At 42.2% G+C, this 20,033-nt stretch overlaps 1 protein-coding gene across 1 annotated transcript in view; it reads left to right on the top strand.

Moving 5' to 3' along the window:
- MNAT1 (MNAT1 component of CDK activating kinase) overlaps positions 1-20,033 on the top strand; it is a 183,873-nt gene that overhangs the window by 351 nt on the left and 163,489 nt on the right. The gene's annotated exons all lie outside the window — the stretch shown is intronic.

Here is a 20,033-nt window from a genome sequence, read left to right as displayed (position 1 = left end):
CCTATCTGTTGTCTATGAGGTTGTGCACAAATGCAACATGGGCTTGATTCAGCAATGCTTATTGCTACTGAGGAGCACTTACTCAAGTGAGTAAATGCCATTGATAATGTGAAGTAAGGGTGTCAGAACTGTGTCCTGTATAATCAGTATGACAAATCTTTAGCTAAATGCACTTTTCCCCTAAATAATAGATTACATTATAACTATACATCACTGCACACTTCCAGTAAAGGTCAGAGTAAACAGGTGAGCTTTGCATTGTGTTTTAAAAGCTCAATCACTGCAGTGCAGGGAAGTGAAATACAGAATTGCAGAGCCTCTACTGAAAGCAACTCCTTAGCTAGATGAATCTAGGGACTGTTAGTGATACATTATCAGCTGACCTCAGCTGCCGTGGCAGGGCATGGAAAGAGATGTGGTCTCCTGAGGTAGCTGAAACCAAACCACTGAAAGATCCCCTGTGTAACTGCTGTACAACAGTGTAAAAACTCCAACTGTAAAGGTTCTCGGATTTTGTTATGGTGAGTGGTTACGAAGCAGGGAGTCCCAGGTGTCCTCGTGAAGTTAGAGCTGCCAGAGGAGCATAGATTGCGGCTGCCCTTGTCACATTCACATTTGTGTCATGGGCCTCATTGTGACTATTAAAATGGAGGGGGTACAACACTACCTGGTTGGTTGTGGGCAGAACTGTGGACTAAGTCATTACTACTTTAGCTCCTGTGATTGATGCTCCACTCACTGCTTTGACTATATGTATTTTCAGGAGCGCACTAGTTACAGGCACTGAAGAAATGGTGCAGCTGTTGGCAGAAAGAGTAGGTGCACTTATTACTTTCTCATGATGGTAATCCACCCAAAAAAACAGTGGAGAAGGTTACCGAGCCCTGTCTGCATTAGGATTTGGAAGGTGTTAGCTAACGTGTTAATAGTTTAGTGTAGACAAGGCCTTTAACATATGTTAAATTTATGGCAACCACATCCTAATCTAGATGAGGCTAAAGAGATTAGCAACTTTACCAACTACTTACTCTTGTTCAAAACTACCTAGGGCAGTGAGGGATCTCTGTCTCTTTCAGAACAGGCCAGCACATTCCAGTTTGACACTGTGCCCTACTGCAGGGGTTCTCAACGTTTTTCTTTCTGAGATCCCCACAACATGCTATAAAAATTTCACGGCCCACCTGTGCCACAATAGCTGGTTTTCTGCATATAAAAGCCAGGGCTGGTGTTAGGGTGTAGCAAGCAGGGCAACTGCCTGGGGCCCCATGCCACAGGGGCCTCCATGAAGCCACATTACTCAGGCTTCAGCCTCAGCCCCAGGTGGCGGGGCTCAGGGACCTGGGCTTCAGCCCCTTGCGGTGGGGGTTTGGCTTTCTGCCCTGGGCCCCAGCGAGTCCAATGCTGGCCCTGCTTGGAGGCCCCCCTGAAACCTGCTCGAGGCCCTCAAGGGGGCCACACACCCCTGGTTGAGAACTACTGCCCTACCGTAAAGCATACATGCAAGAGGGCAAAATTAAGGTCAGTGTGGGAATCTGATCTTTGAATTTATTGGCTTGCATTGTAACTGTAAACTCTGCACCTTGTTGTGGCATAAATGTAGCCTTTTCTCTCTCTGAATATCGAGTAGTTTAATATTGCATTTTTGTGATCTCTTCTGTGTTGTTAATCTTGTTTCTGAGGGGTTGACATTTTAGTAGTTTCAAATTATATCTCATAACATTTTGTCACCAAGTTGGAAGCCCAGCTGACAGCCCTGACAATGATGAGACACCACTGACCCAATCATAGGGGACTGAGGAGGGAAACAAAAGGGGTAATCAGTCACACAGTCTGTGTTAATATGCTGTTGTGGTTCTGAATGAATGACATTCTGAGTTAAGGTTAGTCTAGTGCCCTTTAGCTTTCCTGCTCAAAATCATTACATTATGCGTGGTCCTTTATCAGGTGCTCTCATAAGAGGGTTTACGTACCATAGTCCTGATCCTGCAATTGATTATGTATGGGCATATCCCTGTACATGGTTCCTTGGAAGTCAGTGGGTCTCTGTGGAGTTGTGCCTATGTGCAATTGGTTGCAGGATTGGGGCTTGTGTGTGACATATAGGCACACCGAGATAAGGGTGTAAGTTAGTCTTCTGTCACAACTTTCATTAGTGGCTAAATGTCAAACTTTAAGTGGGGTATTTCCAGTAGAGACAGGGAAGTGTTAGTACCATTATACAAAGCACTTGTGAGACTTCATCTGGAATACTGTGTGAAATTCTGGTCTCCTGTCTTTAAGAAAGATGAATTCAAGCTGGAATAGGTGCTGAGAAGGGCCACTAGGATGATCCGAGGAATGGAAAACCTACTTTATGAGAGGAGACTCTTAGAGCTTGGCTTGTTTAGCCTAAACAAAAGAAGGCTGAGGGGAGATATGATTGCTCTCTCTAAATACATTAGAAGGATAAATACCAGGGAGGGAGAGGAGTTATTTAAGTGAAGCATCAGCGTGCACACAAGAACAACTGGCATCAACCAGTTTAGGCTCAAAATTAGATGAAGGTTTCTAACCATCAGAGGAGTGAAGTTCTGGAACAGCCTTCCAAGGGGAGCAGTGGGGGCAAAAAACCTAAATGGCTTCAAGACAGCTTGATAAGTTTATGGAGGGATGGTATGATGGGACTGCCTACGAAGGTATGTGGCCTATTGGTGACTGCCAGTAGCAAAAATACTCAATTGCTGGATGGGGAGGGCTCTGAGTTACTACAGAGAATTCTTTCCCAGGTATCTGCCTGGTAGATCTTGTGCTCATATGCTCACAGTCTAATTGATCACCATATTTTGGGTCGGAAAGGAATTCCCCCCCATGTCAGATTGTTAGAGGCCCTGGTTTTTTTTTTTTGCCTTCCTCTGCAGCATGGGGCACAGTTTAAACTAGTGTACTTGGTGGATTCTCTGTAACATGAAATCTTTAAACCATACTTTGAGGACTTCAATAACTCAGCCAGAGGTTATAGACAATGTTCCCTCTAATTTTTTTTATATCAATGTGTGGAATAAATTTTGTCATGTGCTCCAGTATTGAGGTGATGTGTGGTGGGGGTGGGGCCAAGGGGTTTGCAGTGTGGGAGGGGGCTCAGGTCTTGGGCAGAGGGTTGGGGTTTGGGGTGGTGAGGGCTCTGGCAGGGTGTGTGTGGGTTCTGGTGTGGGGCCAGAGATGAGGGGCTTGGGGTGCAGGCTGCCCCAGAGCTGCGATAGGGAGAGAGGACTTCCCCCCCCCCCCCGCCTCACTGCAGCGGCCTGGGGCTTGGGGAGAGGTGCCTCTCCCCGCCTGCGTGGCCCTTGATAGCCTGCTGTGTGGCTGCGCAGCTTAGAGGGAACTTAGGTTATGGATCTATTTCAGGAGTGGGTGAGGTTCTGTGGCCTGTGCAGGTCAGACTAGATGATCATGATGGCCCCTTCTGTCCGTAAAGTCTGAGTCTGTTATGAGAACTTGTGTGGCTATATTAAAAAATTATTTCCCTTAGTTGTTGCTTGGCCAATATTATAGAATCTGTAACTAAGTAAGAAACAGTGTGTGGTTGTGGCGTTACAGTAAGGTTTTATTATCCTTTTCCACTATAAATCTTGTCATGAGGATGGGAGGATGATAAATGGGCAGTAAAAACTTGCTGCAAAATGAAAGTTGACATAGAAGTACTCAGTCCAAGAGTAAGGAATGCCTTTAAAAAAAATAAAAAAGCAGAAAGGGTGGTCTTCTTCAGTAATAAATGTGCAAAAAAAATTAAATGTTTGGCTAAAATGATGCTTTTGAGGGAAAAAGGTGTGTCTAATTGAAGGAAGGAATGGTCCATTGGAGTTTACAGGGCATTGGTTTCTAAGGTGCACTGATGGTTTTGCCTTTCTTTTAAAAATTGTGACTCAGGAATTGCATTAAAAAGCCTCTGTGCATGCATGACAATTTTTGATTGCTCCGACGGTTTCAAATGTGTTTTTGGAGTGTGCAGAGGCAGGGGGGTGTTTGCCAATGGAGTTTTAATCCACTTCGCTTCATTTGAGACGATGAATGATCTTTTGCTCTGCTTCCTTGGGTTTCATTGCTCACACTGAATTTTAGTGGGCAGGTTAAACATATCCTACTGATTTACTTACATAAAAAAAGGAAAGGTAATGCATCCACCAAAAACTTCATTAAAAGAATGTTAAGGTTGTTACCACAAATGGGATCAGGTAAAGAAAGTTACTGTTGGCTATAAAACATGCCATATGGCCTTCAACAATCAGACATAAAACTCTTGCATTTAAAAGGAGGGAAAAAAAGTTAATTGGAGCCACTGGTCCAGCCGCCTAGCCCCACTGCTATTTCATGTATTTCTCCTGTTCAGAGAGGGGAGGGGAGATGGCCTTTAAAACCAGGGCTTCCTTCCTGACGCTGTTGGACTTGCTGCTTCAGCCAACAGTGGGGCCCTTTGGACTCCTGGAGAGACAAGCCCACAAATCCCAGGTTTCTTCTGCAGCAGACCTGCTGCTCCAGCTACCTGTGATCCCATGACTCCTGGAGAGAAGGGGTGGGGAGATCTGCAAGCCCACAAAAACTAGGCCAACTCCATGAAGTTCTGGATCTGCTACTTCTACCATTCCAGCCAGTATGAGTGACCATTCTGAGAGTAGGATGCAAATCCCAGAAGAGCACTCCACAAGTGGACAGACTCAAAGTTTGGGTTCTTAATGCTACCTGCTGCATAATTCAGTGTAGACGTTTGTAATTTTTTTCCCCTACCTACTGGCTAGTAGACTTCGTATAAGGTAGCTAGTTTATGATAGAGCAAATTGACTTTCCAGTCTCCCCTGACATTTCTTGTTATGTGATTAGGATCCTTTATTAGAAGCTTAAATTGTTTTTTCCTCTTTTCTTTTCCTAAGGGGACGTGGGTTAATTTTTCTCTTTATTTGTTAATACAGCTCCCAAATAGAGGTAGCAGCATAACAAATTAGAACATTTTTCATGGCTTAATTTAAGCTCACTCAGGGAGACATCTACTCCTAGACTTCTCCTATGGGGACTCTATAGTCTCCCCTGCACCCTTTTATATCTGCTTCTGGGAATTCCTGAGCGGGGTACCTCCATCCTTTCAGACTCCTCTGATTGCTGTTTTAATGGCCAAACAGACAAAAGGAGCAGAGGTTTAATTGTTAGGTTAGACACATTTAAGATGTTCCTTGGGAGCCAAATTCACCACTGGCATAAGTGGGTGCAACTTTAGTGAAGCTGGGTCTGTTTGTGCCAGCATTGAGCGTAGCCCGGAACCTTTTGGCTATAATTGTACTGTGTGACAGTATAATGTCTGATCCAGTGTTACATTGTTGAATTACTGCAGCAGAGAGCAAAGTATTGTAAGAATAAAATTAGAGACTGCAGAAAATTAACATCAAAGCTGAAAATCTTAAATTGGGTTTTAAGATGGTTGTAGCAAGTGGGAGTTTAAGGCCTCAATCCTGCAAATGCTGAAGTGTATGTTAACTTTATTCCCTTGAGTATTCCTGTTGAATTGAATGTGACTGTTCACTTCAGTCAGGTTACAGGTGCATAAGTGCACAAAGGATCAGGGCCTCAGTTTCCACTACAGATGCATCAGGTGGATAACATACCTGGTTCTGGCTCTTATGGGGTGGTTTGTAGGAGCAATATCTGGAAATAATTGAACAGGTTTCTTTTTTCCTCTCTCTGAAGCCTGGGGGAGAGTTCCTAGTAAAATGAGACCTAACCCTACATCTTCTACATAGTCCAATGTAATATTCGTTTACTATCAACACGCACACACCAACTTTAATGGAACTGCCAAATGTCTGTACACTGAATAACCATGTTACTTATGTATGCAACATTCAGCTTTCCTTGCCCCATCCCTCCCTGTGCTCTTTACTTCCACTGCGTTATGTCCAAAATTAGGTTCCGATCTTGGAAATGCTCACTTCCATGAGTAGTGCTTACTCATGTGACTAGTCCCAGCTGACTAAAACAAATTTAATGGGAACTAGGGGTATGTAGGATTGGGCCTTTAGATAATAAACTGAGGCAGGGACTTTGTTTATATGGTCTGTAAAGTGCCCGTCATACTTTTAGGGACCACATTAATAACAACTGGGGACAAAATTATGTTCCCAGTTAAACACTAGTGTAAATCTGTATGAAGTCAACAGAATTCCTTGGAATTACTCCAGATTTACATTGGTGAAGCTGAGCAGAATTTGTCCCAGAGTGTGTTTAAGGTGATAGTAAATCCGTATGCGCCTATGTCTCTATACGTCTACTCAAATTCACCATAGGAAGTTTGGTTTGTTCAAATCAGCACTGGTTGGAAAAGAAATGCAGGCAGAAGCTTATGTCCTGCCCAACTTTGACTTAACCTGGGAAGTGTATTTCTTCTTTAAAGGAAGATACAAAAGAACATTCTACAGTTAACTCTCGCTGTGGGACCTGCTGTGTCTTTCACTGGAATTTTAAGACTTGGAAACCTAGACAGACTTTCTCCTTTTGGCTTTTTGGATTTATTCAATTTTTTTGTGGGTTTAGATGCTCTCTGAGCTCTATTCTCTCCCATTTAGTCATTTTTAAGTCTCTCGTGGAGGTGATTAAATTATTATTGAAATACCCAGTTTCTTTTCTTGTGCTATCTAGTTCTATAATGACACAGCATTTTTCTTGATGAGTATTATCTGAACAAATTTGTAGAGGTTTGGCTCTGAGTCACAGATTAGTCTTAACATTTTTGATGAAGTATTTTTGTTGTTGTTGCTTTTAAACAGACAGTGCAAAATCTTGCCTCGATTCTGATTGTACTAGTGAGCTTGTTTTCGGCATGTCTATTTTGTAATCCTTTTTGTTAGATTAGCAAGACTCTGTAAGTGATACTCCGTATTGTGAAAATTTTTGTGAAAGTCTTTAGGAAATCTTAATTGCAGTTCTGCTTGGAAAGGTGACTTTGGCAAAATAAAAGTGATTATGAGCTTCTGTTTGTTGTGTCCATGACTTCCAGATCAAATCTGTCAGTTTACAAGTAAAAGGATGTTTTTTGTTTAAATGCTAGCCCTGAAAAACCCATACCAGTTATTTATTCAGATGGCCTGAATCTTCAAATGTGACTTGTGAAATTTGGGTGCCATAGTCTTTTTGGGTGACCAACTTGAAACATCTGAAAGATGCCTGATTTTTTTTTTAGAGGGTAGGTGCTTGGCACTTTCTGAAAACCAGATTCCTTTGAGACCGCTCAAGTTGGGCACCCAAAAATACTAGATGCTTCTGAAAACTTTGGCCAAGGTTCTCATATCACACCCACCAGTAGGCTAACTTGACTTTCAGATTCAAGTAATAATTCTGTTGATGTACGAGGCAGAATAGTATCTAGCTCAGTTTCACAGAGCAGTATTGGTTTCAAAGTGCTCAGACAAGTGAAAAGTAGTAAAAATATGATTTTAGTTACTAAAGTTTGTGATTGTGTATGAATACATCAGAAAGTGGGTCTAGAATAATCACTTTAAACTGTTAGCGAAGCAGGTACGATGGTGCCATTCTTACACAGTTGCTCTTCAGAATATTTTAATTCTGTCTTCCACTTGGTCTGCATGTTCTTGATATTTGGAGTGATGGTGGTTTATGTGGGTTTGCTTTTTTGGGAGTTACGGGGGCAATGTTTGAAGAAAACCAGTTCAACTCTTTTTGACAGCTAAAAGGAATACTCCATGCAGGTGTGTAGCATACTTTCTAAAGGGACCCCCCCCCCACCTTGAAATTAAAAAAATAAACTACATTAATAGAATATCAGAGAAACAATGCTAAGTTACATGTATATACTTCAGTTTGGCAAGTCTTATTTCTGTCTTCAGTTTAATGATCTGTATTAAATAATAGCTATGTATGCACTATACAAACACTCAATTTATAATAATGACCATGGCTGTTTAACCTTTTCAGTGAATTGTTCTGCTTAATTAAAAGTGCTTATGAATTTTTGCAAATTCATTGCAGGTGTTTACTTTGTCAGATATCTCTTCTCAGCTTTGGCCTTTTGGAGAGAATTTAGCAGTAATTCATGTAGTAAATGATAGTTTGATTTTATTTAATTGGATTAGTTCTGAACACCTTCTAGATGTATAATTCTTTTGATGCTCTGAAAACAATATTCTTTCTTAGTTGCTATTGCTTAAGTTTAAAGATATTCTAAGCAGTGGCATTGGAACAGTTTGTATAGTGGGGGTACTGAAAGCCATTGAATGAAACTGTAAACCCTGCATATGATGGAAAGCCAGGGGGTGCTGCTGCACCCCTAGGGCCCCTTAATTATAAGTGGTGTGTGTGTGTGTGTGTAAGTGTGTAAAAGTCAGCCATGCTTCAGGCCTTCATCTTGCAAATTGTTTTGCACAGTCTGCAGGGAAAACTTCCTGAAATGGGTCTATAGTGGTAGCTATTTATGAGTGAACCAGAAATAAATTGGGCTCCAAACCTGCAAACATGTAAGCTTACTCAGAATAGTAAAGTTATTGAAATAATGGGATTGCTCACAGTAGTAAAGTTAAGGATGTGCATATAAGAGGATTATGGCTTTGATTTGAACATGCTGACTTGTAGTACCACAGAAACAGGAAAGTAACTTTTCTGGGTATTGAGGAAAATGTTTTTGTTTCGGGTTCCCCCCCGGGGGAAGAAGGGGGAAAATGAAAAGCATTAAAATGTTCTGTTCTCTAACTGCTTTGTAAATGCCAAGCAGTTTGATACACCTAAAATGAATATAGTTATTGCCATCTCAGGCAGCATCGTCCGTTACAGTGGGACGTGTTAAGCAATTTTAATAAGACCCTCTTTTCAGTTGCTATAACTTTGCCAAATTAACCATTGGGGCTGAAATTTTCCATGCTGAGTATCTGCCTCAGGCTGGAATTTTTGTTGTTGTTGGTTTTTTTTTTTTTTAAAGTTTCAGCCAAAACCGTTCCGCTGTTTCCAAGAATGAGGTTAAGGAAAAATGTTTTGCCACTTTAAAAAAATTCTCAAGGAAAAGGTTGCTAGAAGCTCCATGCTTTGGAGTGGGAACTTGAAATTTGGCAAAGGTGTGGCCTTTGTATCAGGGCTCTGAAAATGCACCAAATTTGGCCAAGCTATAAGCCTTTGAATTTTTTTCTGAATTTGCACATGCTCAGTAGAGACTTTGAAGATTTTTAGCAGCTAAAAATCTTCAGAGTCTATCCTCATTTAACATGCTTCAGCCCCTCACAGTTCCTAGCACTGACCATACCACGCATGCACCATCCCTGCAGAGTGACTGAGCATGCTGCAAACCCAGGGCTAATCTGGATTTTCCCTGTAATGACTGCTCTGGGCTGGAATGAGGCTGGTCACTGGAACTAAGAGCAGGGAGTCTTTCTCTCCTGTGCTTTCAGTGACCTCATTGTTGGCACCCAGGCATCATGGATGAGGAACCCTCCTGACTTGACTGCAGAGAGAACCAGAGCTAGACTGAGAGGAAGGAAAGGAGTAGAATGGGACAAGTATCCTGGTGAGACTGGGACTGGAGACTGGGAAGGGCAGAGAAACTGTAACTAGGAGTTGGGGGTGCGTGAGACTCTCACTGGTTGGTCAAGGAGATTGGGAGCCAATGAGGCAAATGCAAGGGAGTGGACTGGGACTGAGATCAGATGAGGAGCTGAGAGGAAATGGGGAGACTGGGATTGGCTGGATAAAGAAACTGGGAAGTGGTGGGGAGTCAGACTGGGACTAGGAGCCAAAGGTGGTGGTGGTGGTGAGACAGATTGGATGAGGAATCCGGAGTGAGGGAACCGGAATTGGCTGGGCAAGGAGATTAGGACTGGGGTGAGGAAGGGAGGACTGTGATAGTAGCATCTTGGAGAGGAGGCAGAAAGGGCCAAGTTTACGTGTGGGAAATATCCAGAAAGGTCTGTGACCACTCGATACAAACTGCACCCCTCCAGAGCCTGGAAAGGACCCCAGGATTCCTGAGTCTCATCATTCTTTTGCTGTTGGTAAATATCTGAAACCCATTTGGAAAGTGTACCTCCTCTCCCGCTAGTGCTGATCCATGCAGAGGATGATAACCTACTACAACTGTCAGTTATCCCCTTAGCTCAAGTGGCAGAGGTCTGTGTGGTGGATCTAAAGGTTCCAACCCTGCTCATGAGTTATGTGGGTTTCAATGTGATACCACGTGATAGAACTTCTGTTTTTTATTTGTTTTTTTTAAAAACCTAGCAAATCACACACAAATCTAAGTTTAAAATAATGTTGTTAATGTTGCAAAGTCAAGCACTCAAATTAGGCAATGCCAGACTTAAGGTTCCCTGTGCAACCGTAATTCGGCTCCCTTCTGCATATGCATTATTATGATACAGTCTTCAATTACATGTTGTGTCCCCTCCCCTCCACCCCAAGACCTGCTCTGGGAGTGCATCAGGGTTCTGTAGTGAAGGAGGTTATTGTCTGTAGAACCTCTTGCTTATTTGTTGCTGAACTTGTGGTGTAGGAAGCAAAAGATTACAGGAGAGAAAGGATGGCCTCATGGTTAAGGCAATTGAATGCTGCCATGGATAATTGGATTCTACCCCTTCTCTGCCCCAGAGCTCATATGTGATGCTGGGCAAGTCACATCAGCCATTTTTCACAAGTTGTCACTACTTGTATGTTCATCTTCTGCATTAGTTGATTTGAGACCCTGGGTTCTGATTTGCAGAAGTGCTGAGCACACTCAGCTGGAAGTGAACTCAATGGGAGCTGTGCTTTGAACATACAAAGTGTTACATAATGCAAAGTGCTTAGGAAAAAGCAGGTCCTAGATTTCTCAAATTGGTCACCTCAAATTAGTGGACACTTCTGACCTTTATCTCTCTGTGCCTCAGGACCCCATCTGTAAAAATGGGAATAATACCCTTTCACCTTACAGTGTTCTAGTGAAGATAAATTAATTAATGTTTGTGAAGCACTCTGATACTGTAGTGGTGAGCACCATAGAAAAGTTCATCTGATTATGTATTCAGAGCAGGATTTGAATAGTGTGCAGTGAATAAGGCACGGGACCACTAGTCATTGAACAATGATAGAAGGTTGTACAGGCAACCTTAAATCCGTCATCTGCTAAATTTTGAGTGTCTGACTTTGCAACATTAGTAACGTTATTTTAACATATTTGTGTGTATAATTTACATAATAGGTTAAGTGATTACCTCTACCTTTTCTCATAATTATAGTGGAAAATAAAATAGATAAGTCTTGTATCAGACTTGTATTCTTTGTAACTGGTCTATTCATTTTTTTTAAAGCCGAAAGATTGAATACAAAGCCTGTTCTACTTCATAAATAAGTTCTATACCTAACAAAATAGTTAACACCCTTCTTCAGTTTTATATTTGTCCTTTCCTTCTTGGTGCACTAAAAGTTTATTCCTTTTGAGAATTTGGCAGACAAATTTTTTTCTTTTCCATTTTATTCTATTTTTTGTCTCCTTTGTCAGATATTCAATATTTTGTTGGCAGGTTTATAGTTTCTGTGACAAAATGACTTTGAAGATCAGTTACAGCTCTCTAGCAATCCCCCGTCCTTTTGCATACTTGAAATTTCACACTGTAATCCATAATAAAAGGCAAATATTTGTTGAAAGGAATAGCTTTTAAATATAATTGATTACATTCACTCTTGCTGTAAATTTCATTAGCCCAATATTTTGTTCCTTCAAAATCAAGGCATTTTTATAAATGAAAAGTGAAAAAAGACGAATTGATTGGAGGGGAAAAATCTACCCCCACTTTTTTAACTTCTCCTTCCCTCCAAAGTATGGAAGGAGTTATATCATTTAAAATTTAATGGAGCTTTTATCAATATGGTGCAGTGCCTCTGCATTCTCTGAAATTTATTCATATTTAATGAGCCTCTGTTCTGATTTCAGGTAACAGGATCAACTGCCTATCGCCATAATTCTGATTTTATTTGCAAACGGTGTATCCCATTGTCATGTTGAAACTTTGAAATTCTTAAAACTGTCCAAATGTTAAGTCTTATTTCCTCCTTGTTGAGATGCATAACTCATCCAGAGCTTTTTACAATGTTAGTCATCAAACAGCTGTTATTTTGCTACGGTAGATAATGGCAGTTAAAAATGTTTAGTCTCAGGACTTAGCTATTAGGAAAAACAATACCAATGGGGTTAAATCAGTGGCACTCTTGCTTGAGTGAGGACTGCAGAATTTGGCCGTATATTAATTGAATGTTAGCAAGTTGGCAACTAATTATAAATATACATGGTATTTTCATTTACTTATGACATAGTGTTTTTTCAATAGCAAGTCTAGGGTTTTTTAAGGTAACAAATACTACAAACGTCTTGTGTTTGTGTGAGGGGGTGGGTTTTACTGTACAAAGTAAATAATTGCATATTAGACTTAATTACGGTAGATGTTGAAAAGTCTAGGCATAATTGTGAAATATCCTATTGGAAATAAACAAATATCTGAGTAGAGTTCTGTATATTGTTGATTAATATATTGTACCAGCATGCAAGTCTCAGCTGGAAACATGTAAGAAAAGGCAATAAGTTTTATTTTGCTTACTAGCCTTGGACTTGTGAATGTAACTTTGTTGTAAACAAAACCAGTTATTTCTAAACTTTATTTTGGGTGTTATTAATCCATATAGGCTCACATTAGTGGTAATGATATTTTCAATTTTCATTGAAAATGCAACACTTTGATCACATGGAAAGGTAAATTATTCTGCCTGTGTTATTTAGTTTAGATCCTCTTGTTTTTCATAATCCTAATATTTTTGTGTTTTGGGAGTTAATTGCAAAATGAGGCCTGTATAATGTGATGCCATTGAATGTAGTACCATAAAATTTAATAACGAGACAAATTCTCTATCACACCTAATACACTCCGTCTTCCAAATTTCCCCTAGTATTGTTACACAGATTGTATCTCTCTCTCTCTCTCCCCCCCCCCCCCCCCCCCCCCCGCCACTCATTGGTTGTGTGTACTTGTCTACTTTTCTCTATCTATAATTTCATTTTCAAACTACTTTGTTTAATAGATGAACTTGTACTAAGGAATTTGAGTTTGCATGGGACATGTTACTTTGAATGTCATTTGAGAATTGTATTACACTGTGTATTCTCAACACTGTAGCTGCATACCTAAATGAACCGAACACTTGTATTCAAGGAATACTGTATGTGTTCTCGCTATGTTTCATGTGAAAACTGAGTTAGGTTAAACATCCAAGGTATAACATGTCCGTCCCCCCTTAAGATTTTCTTGATCATTGTCGAGGTTTTAATATTATGTAATGGTTCCTTTTAATAAAATAAAAGCACTGATGTGGGATGCCAGGCTGACAACTCTGGAGACAGAAGTCCTCTCTCCCCAGAATGTGAAGTGGCAGTACCAGCTTCCTTACCAGTGCCCCACTAATGTGCCTAATCTTGTTCTAAAGGGAGTGGGGCGAGATTCTGTGCTGTGTTTCTAAGAGCTTCAGCACAGAACTTGCAGCTCAGGGGAAGTGGGGCCTATGGTGACTTTGCCCTCCCGGTTCTGGGCTGCTTTGGAGGATGGAGCGCCCCCTGGCATAATTGAGACAGTCTTGAGGGGCAGTCTAAGTTATGGCAACTTGTCCCTGGCTGCTTGTGGGTCACAGCACTGCCCAGAATACCTGCAGCGCTATGACACCCCTATTCCATAGCTTGCAAGGAGGGGCTTGGAGGACAGCCTGCAGCAGTTTTCCTCAGCTCCTGTACCAGAGGCATTCTCCCTCAGCTGTATGTAGGGCTTGTAGGGCACTTTTATGCTATTCTGACCCTTTTACCTAACATAAAGGATCTCAAATGGGGGTGACAATCTCGCCTAAAATCTCTAGTGTTGAGAGAGGGTAGTTCAGTCTCCCTGACCATTCAGCCATAGTCCACTCTACAGAGATTGCCAATAAATGCCAGATGTGCATTAGTGATGTGGATACTTTCGCTAGATACTCATAGCACATAAATGGAATTTTGCCTCATGTGTGATAGGTATTGGCTTTAAAAAAAGTATTGCTATTTTTTAAATGTTAATTCTTGTTTTCCAGGCAATTTTTAGGAGCCTACTGCAGAACAGATTATTTAATTCTATGAAACAAGATGACTGTAACAAAGATGTGGGGCTCATTCTGCAAACACTCAAACAAGTGAATATCTATGTGAATAACTCACATACATAGCCCCATAGATGTCACTAAATGTTTGCAGGATCAGAACATTACATATATAATTTTATAGGGAAAATAAACCTTAATTATTCCAATACCAATTTTCTGGCAAATAGTTGACTTAATGCAGATGAACAATTTATTTATAATCAATTGATAGCTGTGGATTTATGCTGTTTGTCTGTCTTAGAGCAATCCTATTTTTCTTCATATTTGACTTGGCTTCTTTACAGCATGAGGCTGAAGGTGCAGAGATGGGAGAGGACATGTCTTTAAGATGTTATCAGTCCCGAGCTCTGAAGTGATTGGCTTTCATGTTCCACTGAGTGACATCAGACCATCTGACTTGTCAGCCTTGTCCTTGCCTAAAGAGTTCATCCACAGATTTCTACTAGGATATGTAGTAAATACATATGTTTGTTTTTAGGTCACGATGTGGACATTAGTTTGTTTTGCCAGGGTTGGAATGATTTCTTTAACATTCAGAGGGTGGTTGAAGTAAACATCACTTATTTGCGCTACCCAATCTGTGTTCTGTGCTTATGGCAGTGAAAGTTGATTGAGAGAGAATACAAACATTTTCAAGGCAATTTGAATATTTTATCTACAAACTTAAATTATGTATTTTATTTATTACATATGAAAAGAATGTTACTGGCTGTAGATAGGAACAGTAGAGATTAAAGGTGAGCATCTGAGTCTTTCTTGAGACACCTTTCACAATCATGTACATTCCTGCACAGGGTTTTTTTGTCGAGCACTCATGAGCTGACTCACACACAATGATAATACAGGTTGCTAAATCCATTAGTCGTGTAAATCTAAGTTCGTGCATGTCTAGTGATATTTTCATTATCTGCATGCTTCAATCACACTCGTTCAAAAAGTTGACTGTCACCGTAGTCTCACCATCATGGCTCTCAGAGAGAATTAGTCCTTTTTTGTACGTTAAGCCATGTTTAGCTATTGTTTCTGTAAGCAGCAATAGCAATGAGAAATGATTATTTGCCTCATGCCATTATGCACTATTATCACATTCATATTAAAACAGCGTAACGGCACAAAAGGAAACTGACTGACACGTAATGGGCTTCAGTCCATATCCTACTGGAGATGTTTGCCCAAAGCACCGAAACTTCTACAGTGCTTGGTGCTAATGAATGTCCTTGTTGGTAGGCTCCATAGTGTAGGTATGGTGCCTGCCTTACTTGGATTCATACAACAAGCTCCACAAAGCATTGTGTAGCATTACAGGCACCATGTATAGAACTTTATCGGCTCTCAGAAGATCTTATGCATTTCTCCAGTTTGCACCGTTGGAGTCAATATAATACTCCTGAGGGAATTCTGTGCCAAAAAAATAATTATTCACACCGTATTTTAAAATTCTGCAAATTTTATTTGTTGATAAATAAATGTGGCTCCAGCATGGCAGTGAGGAGCACAGGCCACTGGTTGCATTGAGGAGGGAGATCACCCTGAAGCCCTCACCTCCCCCGGTACAGGGACTTGGCAGTGAGGCTGCACCTGACATTTGACACAGTACAAGAGTTGGGCCTGCCCCAGAAACACGCGGGGCCCTGCCCCTCTGCGCCAGGTGTGGGTGGGCAGGCTCAGCCCAACAGGATCTAAGTGTGGAGGGTCTTACTGTGGGGGGATCCAGGTGTGGGGTCAAAGGTTTGTGTGGGGGCGATCTAGCCCCTGGCAGCTCAGTAGGAGATCTGGATGCACAGGGGTTCATTGGGGGGTTCTGGGTGCAGGGGTAATGGGACCCTGCAGGGGATCCAGGTGAAGGTGGTTGGGGCTCAGCGGGGGGGGGTCTGAATGTGTGTGTGTGTGGGGGTCCGGCTGCTGGGAAAGTAGGGCTTGATGGGGTGGGGGTCCAGGTGCATGTTCGTAGATTGAAAGGAAAGCTATGCTGAGAAACACCTGGAGAATGTCTAAACGGAGATCTACTGTCTAAAATTGTGGGGGATATTTTATGGGGCATCGTTTAAAATTGCTTATGTTAATCTTAAATTGACTTCAGTCTCTCATTTTTAGCCTCCAGACCACCCCTTGGCACGGTCACCAGTGTAGATAAAATGCCTTGAACAAAACATTACTTACCCTGTTTCCCCGAAAATAAGACAGTGTCTTATATTAATTTTTGCTCCCAAAGATGCACTAGGTCTTATTTTCAGGGGAGGTCTTATTTTTCCTGGAGCTTCGGGGCCTTATATTCCGGGGTGGCCTTATTATCGGGGAGGTCTTATTTTCGGGGGGATGCCTTATATTACAGCGAGAGGCAAAACTGGAAGTAGGTCTTATTTTCAGGGGATGTCTTACTTTCGGGGAAACACGGTATCAGGGTGAATAGTACTCGTAAGGGCACTTCTATGTTAGTAACATTCTTCATTTTATGTTAATGAATCCATAGAAGGAAACTAAATGTGTGGAAATGATCAAACATAAGATTCATAAAAATGGTTAATGATTATTTTCATGCTTATGAGGTTAACTTAATGTACCCTGACACATTTTTAGGAAGAATAATGCTTTTAGAGATTAACATTTAACCCATACTTGTGCTATTTAAAAAAGTTTGGGAACTTACAAGAACAACTCCCAGTTACTCCAATGTAAAGTTCTGCATGGGGAATGGAAAAATCCTCTAATTAGCTATGGTTTAAAAGGCAGACAGAAGTCTGAGTTGGGAAGGTGAGAACAGAGATCAATACCAAGCGAAAGAGGAAGGAACAGTTTTCCCAAACACAGATTCACTCAATTTGATACCCCCCCCCCCCCACGTTAGGGTGCTTGCTTTCTCATTCCCAAATAGGGGTATGTCTACACTACATATGCTACAGCCATAGAGCTGCAGTGCTGCAGCTATGCAGCTGTAGTGTAGCTATTTACTACCGTGGTGGAAGAGGTTATTCTGATGCTGTAGTTAACCCACCCCTCCAAGAGGTAGTAGCTAGGTTGATTGAAGAATTCATCCATTGCCTTAGCCTTAGCAGTGTCTACACAGGGCTTAGGTCGGCTAACTAAGACTCTCAGGGTGCGAATTTTTCACACCCCTGCGTGGTGTAGCTAGGCCAACCCAAGTTTCAGGTGCACGTTAGGTCAGAGGGTTAAAACGGTATTGAAAGCTGCTTGGACTGCTGATCTAATGGCTTTTTAACCTATGTGCTTGACCTCTTTTTATAAGCCCAGAAAGGAGAAGTTGGAAGAGTGATGTCAGGGAGTGTCTACCCAACGACTGGGCAGTCACGTGTAAGGTCATCTCGCTGCTCCCCTTGGTTTGGAGAGTAATCTTGTAGCTGTATGATCTGTGTATGATTGTACAGCTGGAGAGAAGGACAAGGAAAAGTCATTCTGTCAGAACTGGTGAAAGTACATTGTGTCTCTGCTAGACTGTGTCTTTTCAAAAGGCAGTGGATGTCACACAGGTGAGTCAGCCTTTTGTGTACAGGGCCAGGTGCGTTACGTATTTTCAGGATGGAGTGCTAGGAGGCACTCTGCCATTCATCACATTTGCAAGCACTCCTCAGCAGTTGACAAAGGCTTTTGTGTTGTAACCGGTTTTCTCAAATGCTTTGGGGGTGACTGACTCAATGTATTTCCCCATATGGCACCAGCAGAGTGTGAAATGCAGGAAACGTTTCTACAATATGACATTTACGACAATGGGGTCTTCAGGGAGCAGTGAAACCAAGTGTCAGCGGGCAATGTACCAAAAAATTAAAATGTTCATTGGTGGACTCCAGGATGGGTAGGCAAAAGGCTCTGTATCCCTTCTACCAGTGCAGGGGTCGGCAACCTACGGCACGCGTGCCAAACACGGCACGCAAGCCGATTTTGAGTGGCACGCTGCTGCCTGCCTGGTGAGAGGAGGAGGAGGGGCAGGAAAGCACCATGCTGGGGGAAGAAGCGGGGGAGGGGGGAAGCTTGGCTGCCGCAGGACCAAGCTTCTGCCTCCTGCCCCCACAGGGGAGAGCGGTGGGTGGGTGGGGCTTTCCTGCCCCTCCTCCTCTCCTTCCCTGCACCGATCAGCTGATGGCCCTTGCGAGGGGGAGCAGAGCCGAGCCGAGCGGCAGTGTGCTCCGTAGAGGAGGCAGAGAAGAGGTAGGGACGGGGCCTTGGGGAAGGGAGTGGAACAGGGCATATCCCTTCCAGCCCCCTGCCCTGAACCCCCCCCACACCCAGCCTTCTGCCTTGCACCTCCACACACACCCCAGCCCTCTGCCCTGACCCCTGAACTCCCCCCCCCCACCCCCAGCCTTCTGCCCTGACCCCTGAACCCTCCCCTCCCCCCCAGGTCTGGGGTCCCGGCTGCTGGCCCCTTGCCAGCCGGCGTCCCGGCCGCAGGCCCCGCTCAGCCTGCTGCCGGCCTAGGTGAACAGAACCCCAGGCTGGCAGCGGGCTGAGCAGGCTGGTGGTGTAAGATCAGCATTTTAATTTAATTTTAAGTGAAGCTTCTTAAACATTTTGAAAACCTTGTTTACATACAACAATAGTTTAGTTATATAATATAGACTTAGAGAGAGAGACCTTCTAAAAAACATTAAAATGTGTGACTGGCACGTGAAACCTTAAATTAAAGTGAATAAATGAAGACTCGGCACACCACTTCTGAAAGGTTGCCTACCCCTGTACCAGTGTATTCCAGTCCACAGTCCCCTCTCCCCCCATTAAAATAATCTTCCATTCGTTTTGCTGCAGGTTTAAATGATCTATAAATCACTTGCATTGCATAACAGCAGGATTTTGGGGAGGATCCATGCCAGTAAATTTTTGTGTGTTAATGTTAGGGCTGAGCAGAAAAGAATAGAGCTTGAAAAGACTAAACTAGTGGGCGGAAGTCTATATCCCTCCAGCTTCGTGCTGAGCTCAGTGTGATTCTTCTTCCTGAAAGAGTGTTGAGGTCTCCCTTCAGCATATCTCTCTCCTTGCTGAATAAATACTAACGAATGTTATCCATGTGGCCCAAAACAACTGAAGCAGGCTTCCATCAACCTCACTATCTCACGATATTTTATATAATTACCACTTTGATGCTGTAACATAACTGCATATGTGATGTGCTTGAAGATGAGAATGTTGTGCAGCCAAGACGTTGTTCAAGAAGTATAAAAGTTTCACTCAGGGTGGATAAATGAAGCATATAGCTTCAGAAAGTTAATGCCCTCAAACTACTTCTTTGTATATTTTTCTTTCTTTCTTGCAGTGTTCTTAAGGTTTTATTGTTCCTGTGCCTATTTAGTGGGTGACTTGTTTTTGCTTGTCAGTCAAATCATCTTGACGGGCTTGATCCTGCAAACACTTACTACTGGGCCAGTTGCTTATTACTGTTGAAACCAGTGGGACTGCTCATGGTTTTAGGTGTTTGGGCACTGATCCAAAGCCCATGGAAGTTTCTACTGGCTTCAGTGGGCTTTGGCTCTAGCTTTTAGCCTTGGTAGTAAGTGCTTGAAGGATTGGGCTTTAAATTTATAGCAAAAAGCACCTAAGTGTGCTATATATCTATATATATCTATATATATATATAGATATATATATATATATATATAATACACACACTTTTTTATTCAACTCATTATTACCTTTTAATTAAGGGAGACTGATGAGGAATCAGTGTGTAGTTAATGCACAACTTAGTCCGTTTTAATCCACCTCGTGTGAAATACAACATTTTAACATCCCACTTGGACCCTCAGAGAAGGGGAAAAAATGACAAGATCATATATTGTCAAAACAGAACTTCTTCAGATGTGGTCATTTAAAGGACCATTTAGCTTCCCTTGAAACTCGTTTTGTTTAAGCTGCTGAGCAAA

The sequence above is a fragment of the Terrapene carolina genome, unplaced genomic scaffold, assembly GCF_002925995.2.
Source record: "Terrapene carolina triunguis isolate 2854851 unplaced genomic scaffold, T_m_triunguis-2.0 Scaffold189, whole genome shotgun sequence".
Lineage (NCBI taxonomy): Eukaryota > Metazoa > Chordata > Testudines > Emydidae > Terrapene > Terrapene triunguis.
This window is presented reverse-complemented; position numbering and strand designations above follow the sequence as displayed.